A 12,255-nucleotide genomic window follows, 5' to 3' on the forward strand; every position below is an offset into this window, starting at 1 on the left:
TTATAATTTAACAACATTTTTAAAAATTTACAAAACATAAAGTTAGCCTCTTATAAACAAATATATAAATATAAAGTTCAAATTTTTAGACAACTTATTAATTATGAATTCTCTTAGTTTGTACAATAATTTTCTAACTGTACATTCAACTAAATTAAATTTATTAAAAATATATAACAAAATAACAACTTATATTCCATTAAGTCAAAATAAATAGAGTTAACTATAATGACAAATACCACGCCACTATGTTGCACTTGTTTTAAATATATATTTTACTATTAAAAAAATTACTAAAAGGAATTGTGATACAATTGGAGTCCCCCTAAGTCTAATGCAAAAATGAATTAAGATTGAAATGATGAATTTGATAAAATGTTTTTAACTTCTCTTCAGTCCTTTTTTAATCGTCTAAGTCCAGTCAATACAAGCCTCGTCTTTCATTTAAGACGTCTTTTCCACTTGTAACATATTTCCACAATTTCCATACTTCGTACCACGAAAAATATCAAAATTCAAGTCCGGGGGGATGTACTCACGCAACTACCCCAACTAATATGACCTAATCCAATAAATGTGCAATCATAATCAGAAATTTATAATCTTTTTATGTTGAAGACTTGTATTTCACGGACTGCCTTGACTTCGCACGTTTCTACGAAATTGTTGGCCTCCATCCTTTTTAATCTCTTCCCCTCTCCTCACCCTGCCAATTCACTCTCATCATCATCATGGCCCATTCATTTTCATTTCTGTTTGCTCTTGTTACCATTCCCCTGTTTCTTCTCTGTTTCTGCAGCGGATGTATTCACAGGGAGCGACAAGCCCTCCTTCAATTCAAGACAGGCCTCAACTACTCCTCTCATTCCTATTCCTACACCAATCTGACATCGTGGGAGGAGGGAGTCGATTGCTGCCGCTGGGATGGCATTAACTGCAGTCACACCACCCTTCATGTACTCAGTGTTGAGATTCGCTTACTTGGCAGTGGAAGTTTCATATCCGAGAGCTTGTGCACCCTCGCTTCTCTTGAAATCATACACCTCCGTGGCTGTGGATTAGCAGGTACCATTCCTGACTGCCTACGTAAACTCTCTTCTCTCAAACTACTAGATTTATTTTACAATAACTTGATGGGGACCATTCCGTTGTCCTTTGGAAACATGTCTTCTCTCACACGACTAGATTTATCTTACAATAAGTTGAGTGGGAATATTCCACTGTTCTTTGGAAACATGTCTTCTCTCACAGCATTGTATCTTCCATACAATCAACTCACAGGAAGCATTCCCCCTTCTCTCTTTAATCTCTCTTCTTTACAATACCTAGATCTTTCATGGAATAAGTTGAGTGGTTGTATTCCAGAGTTCTTAGGAGATCTATCTTCACTACGTGACTTGGATCTTTCCGACAACCAGCTAAATGGAACTCTTCCCTCAACATTCTCAAAGTTGTCCTCCCTTACAGGACTCAATGTTCAGGGGAACACACTCAGTTATAGGAACTCTTTGCCAGAGCTACCCTCTTCACTTGAATGGCTCTCTCTCAATCTCAATGGTGGTCAGATTATTTCAGAGGTTTTCTTTCACAACCTTAGCAAATTAGAGTATTTGAGTCTGTCCAATTGTGTATTTAATTCCAGCCCCACCTGGATTCCCTTGTTTCAGTTGAAGTACTTATTTCTGACATCGTGCAAGATGGATGGTCAAATTCCGTCCTGGATATCTACTCAGTTCTCACTTCAATGGTTGAAATTAGCTGACAACAATCTTGTTGGAGAAATTCCAACTTGGCTACTAGATATGAGTCTTACGTACATCAATCTCACGACAAATCATCTCCAAGGTCACCTTTTGTTAAACACTTCAGCTTGGAATGGCTTGTGCGTCTTGGATGTGTCGAACAATGCCTTTAATGGACAACTGTCATCAACTTGGCCGTCTAGTATGAACATTTTGTTGCTAAATAACAATTCAATGACGGGAACTATTCCTCCACTGCAGGGTGATTGTGCACTGGAAATATTAAATCTGGTAAATAACCATTTGAATGGAATCATCCCTCCAAGTATAGCCCATTGTTTACAGCTTCAAGTCTTGAATGTGGGGATAATAATTTGACGGGAAGGATGCCATCCGAATTAGGTAACCTAAGTCTGCTGCAGTCACTATCGATAAGGAATAACAAGGTCAGTGGATCATTCCCCCCTTCCATATCAAGCTGTTCACAATTGATTATTTTGGATGTTGGCCAGAATTTATTGACAGGTCAGATACCAAAGTCAATAGGAAATATTTTGAAGCTGCGAGTGCTAGTAATGAGGAGGAATAATTTTGAAGGTGGTATTCCTGATGAAATTGTGCGGCTAGAATTCCTTCAAGTTTTGGACCTGTCCTCAAATCAGCTATCAGGGTTTATGCCACGTGGCATTTTCAATTTACAAGCAATGATGGTAGAACCACACCAAGAATTTAGCTTCATTCCAATTTATTCATATAACATTCCAACTTTCAGAGACCAAAATTCACAAACGTCAGTCTGGTACATGTATAAGAATGGATTGAAAATGGATTCTAAAGGCAGAGATGAGGACTATGCATATATTTTTTCCAATATGGTATCCATTGATCTCTCAAACAATCAATTGAATGGGGATATTCTTTTTGGTTTGGGAAAGTTGAAGGGCTTGAAGGTGCTCAATCTTTCTATGAACAATCTTAATGGTACAATTCCAAATACTATTGTACAATTGAGCTGGTTGGAATCATTAGACTTTTCAGGAAATAACTTTTCAGGACACATTCCAGATCTTGGATCTTTGAGTTATTTGGGAGCTCTCAACTTTTCCAACAACAAACTTTCAGGGAGTATACCGCAAGGAGGGCACATGGCAACATTCACTAATTTGTCATATTTAAATAATCCAAATTTATGGGGATGTCCACTTGCAAAGAAATGTCAGTGGCCAGAATTTGTTCCAAGTCCTCCTCTTTCTACTTTTATTAATGAAGAAAATGAGAGCAAAGAAAGCGTGTGGTATTGGATTGGAGTTGGACTGTCCTACGGAGCAGGTTTTGCAGCAGTGGTTTTACCTCTTGTATTGAAAAGGAAATGGGGACATATGTACTTCAAGGGAGTTGACTTGGTCTTGAAATTCTTTTTCCCTCAACTTCACAATTTGACAATATGAAAGTTTATATTGTTATTGATGTTAATCAATACAAATATATTGTAGTTTTTTGAAGGTATTCAAATGATTATTCTAAATTATATACTTATATATATATATATATATATATATATATATATATATATATATATATATATATATATATATATATATATTTGTTTTGTTGTTTTGTAGATTTTAGAACTACCCTAAGAATTAAATTCATGCAGACCAACAATTTTTTGATTTGACTAAAGTAGTTTACAACATGGTGTCAGGGCTATGCTTTTATTGTTGACAATGGTTTGTAATGGAAGTGCATAAAACCAATACAAATTTCTTGGTATTGTCACTTTTCTCCTTTTTATGATTGATGTATATAATATTTGTTGTATAAAAAATGGAGATCGTTATAATATACTTTTATAATTTTTGAATTAGATTGTGTGAATATTTTTAATATCAATATTTCAGATCACACTCCGTGATTCATCACATAATATTTAAAAAAAACTGAAGAAAGAAGGCAACTCTCTATAGTTGAATATAGTAACTACCAGTAGAAGCAATATAGGTTTGCTTTGAATTGAAGAAGATTTATTTAAATGCTATTTTAAATTATTAGTTACCTTTGTACACATTCCAGAATTCGTTCAAAAAACACAGCAACATGAAAATTGTCAAATGATGAAGATTCAGTGAGTGATTGTAAAGCATGCCTATAATATTTATGATTTTTATGGGTCTTTACTACAATTTCCGTGGATGATTGGTCTTGTGCCCACATCTCCAATAAAGAAACAGTAATAAATTTGATATTTCCACAATTTGCAGTATTTTCTTGAATCAGGACAAAGGAAAAAATTGAATTTGAAATTGCGCGTATATATGGTAGTCAAAATTTGTACAATTAATTAGCGATAGTGTGAACTAAATAAAGAAATGACTATACAGGTAATGTAATCTTGTGATCGGTTGTTTTTCTTGGACTTGCTTGACTTCGCATATATCTCTGAAAATTCTGTGCGAGTGCGTCAAAATTGTCGGTTTTCTCACATTTTTGAAAATTCTGTGTTAGCACATCAAAATTATTGGTTTCTTCAATTTTTGAAGCCCCTCTCAGCCGATGGTTCTTTATAATCACTTGCCCTAATGGCTCCTAAATCCTTCAAACCGTAATGTTATGTTGCACTTTTACAATGTTCCATTAATTTATGTTCTAATTCTTTAGTGCTTTTAGATTTTAACACCAACAATTTCTATTCTAGATTTTCAGTGTTTTCAGTTTTCTAGAATTTGATGTAAACTCATAGTTTATTAGAATTCCATATACACTTTCAGAAATAAAAAATGCCATCAAAGCCAACTATTGATGCGTGTGACTTTAATGTTCCTGATAGGTGGTAGGTAGGTGCAGTTTGGATTATTTGATTATTCTGAGGGCTTGAACAAAGGCTGCATGTGATAAAATTGGGCGACTCAAGCTCTTCCCCTTTAGAAAAACCTTAATTTCAGAGTGCTAAATATTTTGTATAAAGATTAGTGCTTCTCTGTTTGCGATTCATGGAAATAACTCTGCATTTCTATTTTAAAATAACTGATTACCTTTCCTGTAAACAATTGCGTATTTGTTCTGTTTTGGTTGTATAGCCTAAAGGTCTTTGTGCAACCATTTTTTACCAGACAAAGCTGGAAACTATGTCATTTCAACTTGCCCTTTCTTCTCTATTCGAGCACCCTTTTACATTTTCCCCTTTTTGAAGAACCCTTATCGAACTTATTGATGGATTCTATAAAATTGTTATCGAAGAAATTGTAAATTGTAGGTCTCATTCTTCAGTATCCAAAGCGGCGATTCTGCCTTCAATGTAGGCGCAGCCCAATTTCTGCATATATTCAGTTGGTTTGGTTTAGCAGCTATTTTAATTGATCGTTGAGTGGAGTTTAAGGTTTGATCTAGACGTGAGACAATTGTGGATGTTTTATTTTCTTGTAAATAAATGTTGTTGCTGAATTCAGATAAAGCATATTTGATTTCAACCGCAGGGTATATTTGATCAATTTAGTAATGGAAGGTATAGGGTTTCTGGGTTTTTGAAAATGTTTATAAGCTATGCTTCTCTTTTCAGATTGAAACTAGATCTAAACTTTGGAATTAGACATTATTGTGGAGAAATGTCACCAGTTGAGGTCATTTCCCTATGTATTTTGAAACTAAGGTCATTTCGCTGTTTCTTTTGAAACCTAACTTTGCTCTTAATATTGGATTCTAAGGGACTATTGTGCAATAGTATATCATCGTTTGAGGTCATTTTGTTGTTTTATTTGAAACCAAACTCTTTTCGCATGCTGAATGTGTACAGTTTGAAATAGTTCCCTGCTGCAAGTGCATAGAGGGAAGTAATTACAATTTGTAAAGGTTAAATTTCATTGTGATATTATTACTATTAGCATCACTTATTATTTTCAAGGGCTTTCTATTGTTTTTGAATTGTTACTTCCTATTTATTCCTTTAAGTATATTTTTTCTTTCAAGCTGAGCGCTGGAGGAAGCCGGGCTAGAAAGGAAATTGTATTTTATGAATTTGCTCATATCTCATATTAAGATCTTAGGAAATAACTGCATATGAATATGACAATGCAATTATATTTTGATTTCTCACTGAAAATGTCCTCCTCACTGTGAAATGACATATCAAACATGAGTATTTTAACTTCTGCATATTTTCTTTTGCTAATCTGCAGCCTGGCAGTTATTGATTTTCATTTAATTGCACCTTTCTTAGGTATTTCACTTGTTCACTTTCTTCGATTAAGAGCACCATATGGGTTGGATATAGCATCGTGTTGCTTTGTTTAGTTGATTCAGACCTCAATTTCAACACTGCCCGAGGACCTAACTGTCATCACTTTCTCTACCAGAATTTGTTTTAGAATATTTTACCCACATGACGAGATTGCTTCTATGAACTGCAGTTTGCTTCTAAGGTTGGACAAATCTTTGTCTGGTATCCTTGCCTTGTATAGTTGCAGGCTAAAAGAAAATGTGAATATCCCCTGCTTTTAGTTTCTTTCACATTTTTTTGTGCTTGGTTTAAGCAATCAAAAAATGAAGAACATAATTAATGTTGAAGTTATGTAGGTAGTTTCTATGTAAAATTGAAAAAAAATAAGTGCACAATGAATGTTGAACTGTATTTTGATTTCTAAGTTAAATTGATTTGGCTTGGGTTGCATTATAGTCAACAATAATTTTTTTTTTTTTTGTTGATGTTGATTTTGATATGAAGTTGAATGCAAGACTTGAAAGAAGACATTACTTTCAAGTCTAGCAATGTCTTATTTTTTAATCGGTACATACCTAATTCTTTGCCTTTCACTGTGTGCTTAGGTATGCTTTTAAAAAGTGAAAACATAAGCACATGATTATATATATTTTAAGCCTCAAATCTAACAGCGGCAGAACAGATTACAGCGTAGTACTGAGTTGGGATAAATCACCTCTTAACAAACTGTGATCAAAATTAACTACATCACATTTATGCTTCAGCCAATCAAAAGGCAAGGACTCCTGCTCTTCCAGAGCCCTTGTTCAAAGAGAACTGAATATGAAACCCATGTAAACTGCATTTGACACTAAAGAAAAGCTTCCCGTGCTTCTTCATTCGACCATTTTGTAGGGAACAAAGTGTGTCACACCATTGATATATGATAAAGGCACCACAAGTTTAGCTATGTCAAAGATTGGCTCAAGTTAAAACTAAATTCAAGTTCAGCTAGGAGTATTCCAAAAAAATATAATAAATGAAGCAATGCATATCAAAAACCTTCCAAAGTGGGAAATTTATTTTATTCAAAAGGTAGGATTTGTTTTCCTTGGGACTGAGACAAACAATGAAGCTAAATACATTTGCTATTAAATGACCTTGTGTCCAATGACAACATTCCTCTGAGACTAGGTAGTTTAAATCATCAGATAATTTCCTAAGAAAGCTTGACCAAATGCTCTTTTATATTGAAGAAGTTGGAGGGAAGAGAATTCAGTATGCTAACTAATTTATATTCGTTACCTCGTTCAATTGACAACACAGTCAAACACGACATTATGAGGCACATCTTTACACATTTTGTATACATGTCCATGAGGCAATTATGCACAATAATGTCATTCTCATATGTGATAATACAGTACATGCCTTCAATCTTCATGTCGGCGATCAGATCTTCATGTATATTCATGCAGCCAATTATAAACGGAAAGAGAAATGTGGGAAGAGAAAGATACATGATAAATTGCAAGGGTAGTAAAAGAAGAGGAATTTATTCAATAGGAGATTTATATTATGGCATGGGTTTAAATATTAGTTCATAATTATATAAAGTTGTTTTTGTAAATGTAGAATACATGATTGAGTATTGTTTTTTAAGTTGTAGAGATTATTGAAGTGTATTTGTGTAAAAAGAAACAATAATTGCTAAGTTGTAATTTTTGTGAATTTGGAATACACTATTGAGCATTGTCTTCGAGTTGTAGACATATTCTAAGTGTACTTATGTAAAAAGAAAAAAATAATAGTCTTTGAGAAGATAAAATCTAATTCTTGATTTAAAAACAATGAGTAGATAGAAAATAAATTTTTAAGTTGGGATTGTACACATGTAAAGAACTTTTATTTTTAGCGACAAATGTTGATTGATTAAGTTTGATGTGGTGAATGAATAATAAAAGGATGTTAATCTTTCTTTCAATGGATAAAACTCCAAAATATTACAATTGTAGTAAGAAAAAAATCTATAGAAGTTGTGAAAACATGTCCACAATTTATAGGGTTAAAAATATGTTTTTTTTCTTCTATTCCCCATTTATTCTTCATTTTCACAACAAACGTTCAACTCTAATAAGAGATTAACATTGATAATTTAGTGTGACCTAAAATGTGAATGTTCAAAGTTTAGTTTTACACAATCAAATTGAGAAGCATAAAATAGACATGAGAGTAACAACTAATATAATATCTAAAACATTGTTGTCATATGAATTAATGAACTTGTAATGTGTTGTAGATATCTAATGTGTGGACCACTATAAGAAATAAGTTTAAATTTTTGTCCTTAGATGAACAAACACATATCCAATTAGCTTGAAGTAAGATAAGAAGACAACTAGATCATATTTCTAGGTCTAACAAATAGCTAAATAGCAGATTATAACAATAAAATAATTGGACATAGAATTAGAAGTTCCAATCACACTAGTTCATTTTGATATTTAGTTCAACATATTCCATGATTGTCATCAAGAATATAACTTGGGTATGGAGATGATAGGAGCATTGCATAACACCATTCATTCCCTAATTTTAGTTGTGATAATGTTAGAAATGATTATATCATTAGTTTGCTTCAATCAAACGTCGGTTTAAGAATTAGCCTTGAATTGAAATAAAGATAGAATGCTTGCAAGTAGTAATGATGGATCTAACATAAAAGTGAATTTGGAATATTATCAAGTATGTAGATGTAATAGCCTTTGACTCAACTTCAAAACCCTAGAAAGGAAATCAAAGCGACATCAAAACCTTCATCAATGAATGTGCTTGAAATTATCCTTAGGAATGCATGTAGATGAATGTAGATATTCAGAGGATGAATGTAGAAGATGCAACAAAAGATCTTGAATGTATGAAGGGAGATCTTGAACGTTGGAATGACAAATCTTGCATAAACTCCTTCAATAGCTTGAATACATGAATCCTTAACCTTCAATGGAGAGATGTTTGAATGTCTTGAATGCTTGAAGAATGCTTGAGAACTTGGGACTTGAGCACATGAATGCTTGAGCTTGTGGATGTAATTGTGATACAAGGAGGATATGAAAATCTAGGGCTAGAGGCACACCTAACTATCCAATCACCTTTCTAGTTAAACACAACAAAAGAAAAAAACATAGAGAACAACACAAAGGAGAGAAGGAATAAAAAAATACTTTATTCTTTCATGAAATCAACATACATGCTCAGTTATGAGGCCTTCTAGGTTATGACCAACAAGATTTAGGAAATTCCAGATACAGAGTTTTTATAGGTCATTAATTCAGACTTCCATCTTTCTCAACTTTGCACTCCCCCAGCCTCTAAGCCTACCTAATCTAACTTAAACACCCCTATTTATACTTACCAAAATGGCTTATAGAAGATTCTAGATCATTATATAATGGAAGTTCATCCTCAAAATGGTTTGCACACATCCCAAGATAAGATCATTAATTACATTAAATTCACAATCCAAATTGAATACACTAGTTGGCTCATACTAAGAACCAATCAAAGACAAACTCATTCAAAGAAGAAATTGAGCATCAACAAACATTAGGTTCACTTGATGTGTGAAGAAACACTCATCCACTAAAGCACTCAATCAATATTGGGTAACTTGGCCAACACTGAATAACTCGATCAACACTAGTAGCAATTGCATCTCAACAACCACTAGAACTGAACACTAATAGGTAGAATGAACAAAGATGAGCAGGATAGCAAGGTGTTGGTTAACAGTTTTTCTTCCTTAGTTCTATGGTTTATAGCTTGACTCTTAGAGTTCCCAATGGAAAATGGAAAACAAAGCAACTAACAACAGAATGGGTCAATGTAGTAATCTATCAAAGACCCCTAAATTGAAAGGTACAACTCTCTTTTAAATGCAAGATTTGCAATGAATTTGTTTTTGAGTTTTTGGGGGTATGCTCTTAACCAGAGAGGAGAAAAGGCCAACAACCAGATTGTTTAACACTTCAAACAACATAGGCAATTTTCAAAATGGAGACTAACACGTAATATGCAATTTATTTTAACTCGAATGCAAGAATGGAATCATGCAAGACTAGCTACAACAGCATGAGAGGGGAAGGAATGACTAGATGGGAAATTCCCAGATTGTTGAATTAACTAAGATTTGACAATCCCTAGATTGTCCTATTTTCAACTACTTCATTAATCAAATTTTGGACTTCTCATACAATCAACTAAGCACACATGAACTAATGTACACAACACAAGAGAAAAGAATAATACTTATGCTGAGAAAAGTAAAGCCTACAATCCACTAAGATGAAAGAAATAAAACCAAGTTTATTTGTGATCATTCAGTTTTTTGTTACAACACATTCATCCCAAATATCATACAATAACTAAATGAACAAAAAAATTGAAATGTAGACTTACACTCACACATAGTAGTCCCAACTACAAGGTTTCACCCACAAAATAATTTGTCGATCTTATTAACTTCTCAAAAAATTACAAATATAGGCCTCTTCAAAATGAATAGTTGCATTCAATGATTACATTGTAGAGAATCTTTGAATGGAAGGAGCTAAAAATAGGACTTGACTGAATCATTATGCATTATAGAATCTAAGCCTATAGAGGAAATACCAAAAATGACTACTTAAAAGAGAAATGAGAGAGAAGAGAGGTAATGATAGATGTTTGAGAGAATATCAGAGCATCATTCTTTCTTTGGAGTCATTGCCTTAGCTCTATAAGCCTTAATTGTATCCATTACTTTATCCAATGCATCGACACCTGGGATTATGATGTTGTTATCTTGAATCATCTAGTAATCATGCATCTTTATCAACTTGTCTACTCTGGTGACCTTCAATTGGAACTTTTCTGATGATCACCTTAGGATGGAATCTTCTGATGAAAGCTTCTAGATCTTTGACATCTAGAATTTGATTGGATCAATGGCCTCATCGATAAACACTAGGAATCTGTCTTTCATTCACTCAATGTCTACCAATCAGCCATTGCTAGATACATATGATTATGTGTGCAGCACTTTTAAGTATTGAAAAATATTACCTATGACCTTCTACATTAGGTCATGTACATCTTTAAGCTCATTTCCAAATTTTACAAAGCTTTCCACTATGAACTCCAAAGATTGTTTCCAATGAAACAATGGCTCTTGACCTATTTTGAGGATCTTGTGGGAGATGAAAATGTTGGTTTTCATATCAATCACCTCTTGCAATAGTGTTAGTTGCTCCATCAATCTATCATCTTCATTGTGCATGATAGTCTAATGACTAGAAGTTGCCTCGCTCAACTTGTCAACATCTAATAGTAGATTTCCCAAATTCTCAATGAGTGGGGGACCTTGTGCCTTCATTTGATCAATCCATGATCTACCAATTTAACCAAATTATCTTTCCTGCTGCAACTTTAAAAGAAAGTTATTTTTCTCTTCTACATTTGGATCAAATGTGCTGGATTTGGTGCTTCCAAGTGCAGTTCTGATGTCGTCCATTAGTTCTTTGTTTGAGGCCTTGAGTACTTTTGTCTCTACCCTTAATTCCTCTAGTCTTTCTTCTATATTTTCATTGGTAGACTTCCATATATTAACCATCAAATCATGGACAAGAATACCAATGTCTACAGTTTTGATTTGAAAGTCATCGACAGAGAGCTCATGGAACTTTCCCTCCTTCTAAGGTTCTGCTATCTCCATCACCATGTGACCAATAAAGGGAACAGTGGCCAATGCTTCTATGGACTTATGCTTTTTCATCTTATTTTATGGTAGTTGATAAGAAGTTTCATGTGTGATGAGGTCTTTGGATGGGGCGGCTTCCTCATTTCTTTGCTTCTTCCAATCAATGGTCTCCTCCAACCATGACTTGGTTGAGAGGAAATTGATCATTGATTTCAAGGTAGTGGGATCAAAGAGCTTCCTTGCCACTGGGGGAGTCTTCTTGCTCTAATAAATAGTGGGGAAATAAGTGACTTTGGTTACTAAGAGGGACAAAGTATCCCCTTGTTGGGATTTATCCTATTCTTGACCATCCATGGGGTTGGTGTCACCATTAAGATTGATGACTTGGACAGGGGAGGAAGGCTTAATAATACCGACTTCTCTTGCTCCTACTCTTTTTCTTTCTCCTTCTCCCCAACTTTTCTTGTCTTCGGAAGAGATCCTACTCCACAAGTAGGCTTAATTAGAACATTCTCCTTCAGAGATTAATCTCCTCCTTGGCAGATAGACTAGGTTGGGCCCAAAGATGTTGAAGTGGCAGTAGTGGC

At 34.1% G+C, this 12,255-nt stretch overlaps 1 pseudogene across 1 annotated transcript; it reads left to right on the forward strand.

The window, feature by feature from the left end:
* The first annotated feature begins 1,091 nt into the window (after positions 1-1,091).
* On the forward strand, positions 1,092-3,288 carry LOC149544898 (uncharacterized; annotated as a pseudogene). Its single transcript, XR_016355076.1, has one exon. The product of XR_016355076.1 is annotated as an uncharacterized LOC149544898 (transcript).
* Positions 3,289-12,255: the final 8,967 nt, after the last annotated feature.

The sequence above is a fragment of the Cupressus sempervirens genome, chromosome 8 (genome assembly GCF_028749045.1).
Source record: "Cupressus sempervirens isolate cs-2001-9-10 chromosome 8, ASM2874904v1, whole genome shotgun sequence".
Lineage (NCBI taxonomy): Eukaryota > Viridiplantae > Streptophyta > Pinopsida > Cupressales > Cupressaceae > Cupressus > Cupressus sempervirens.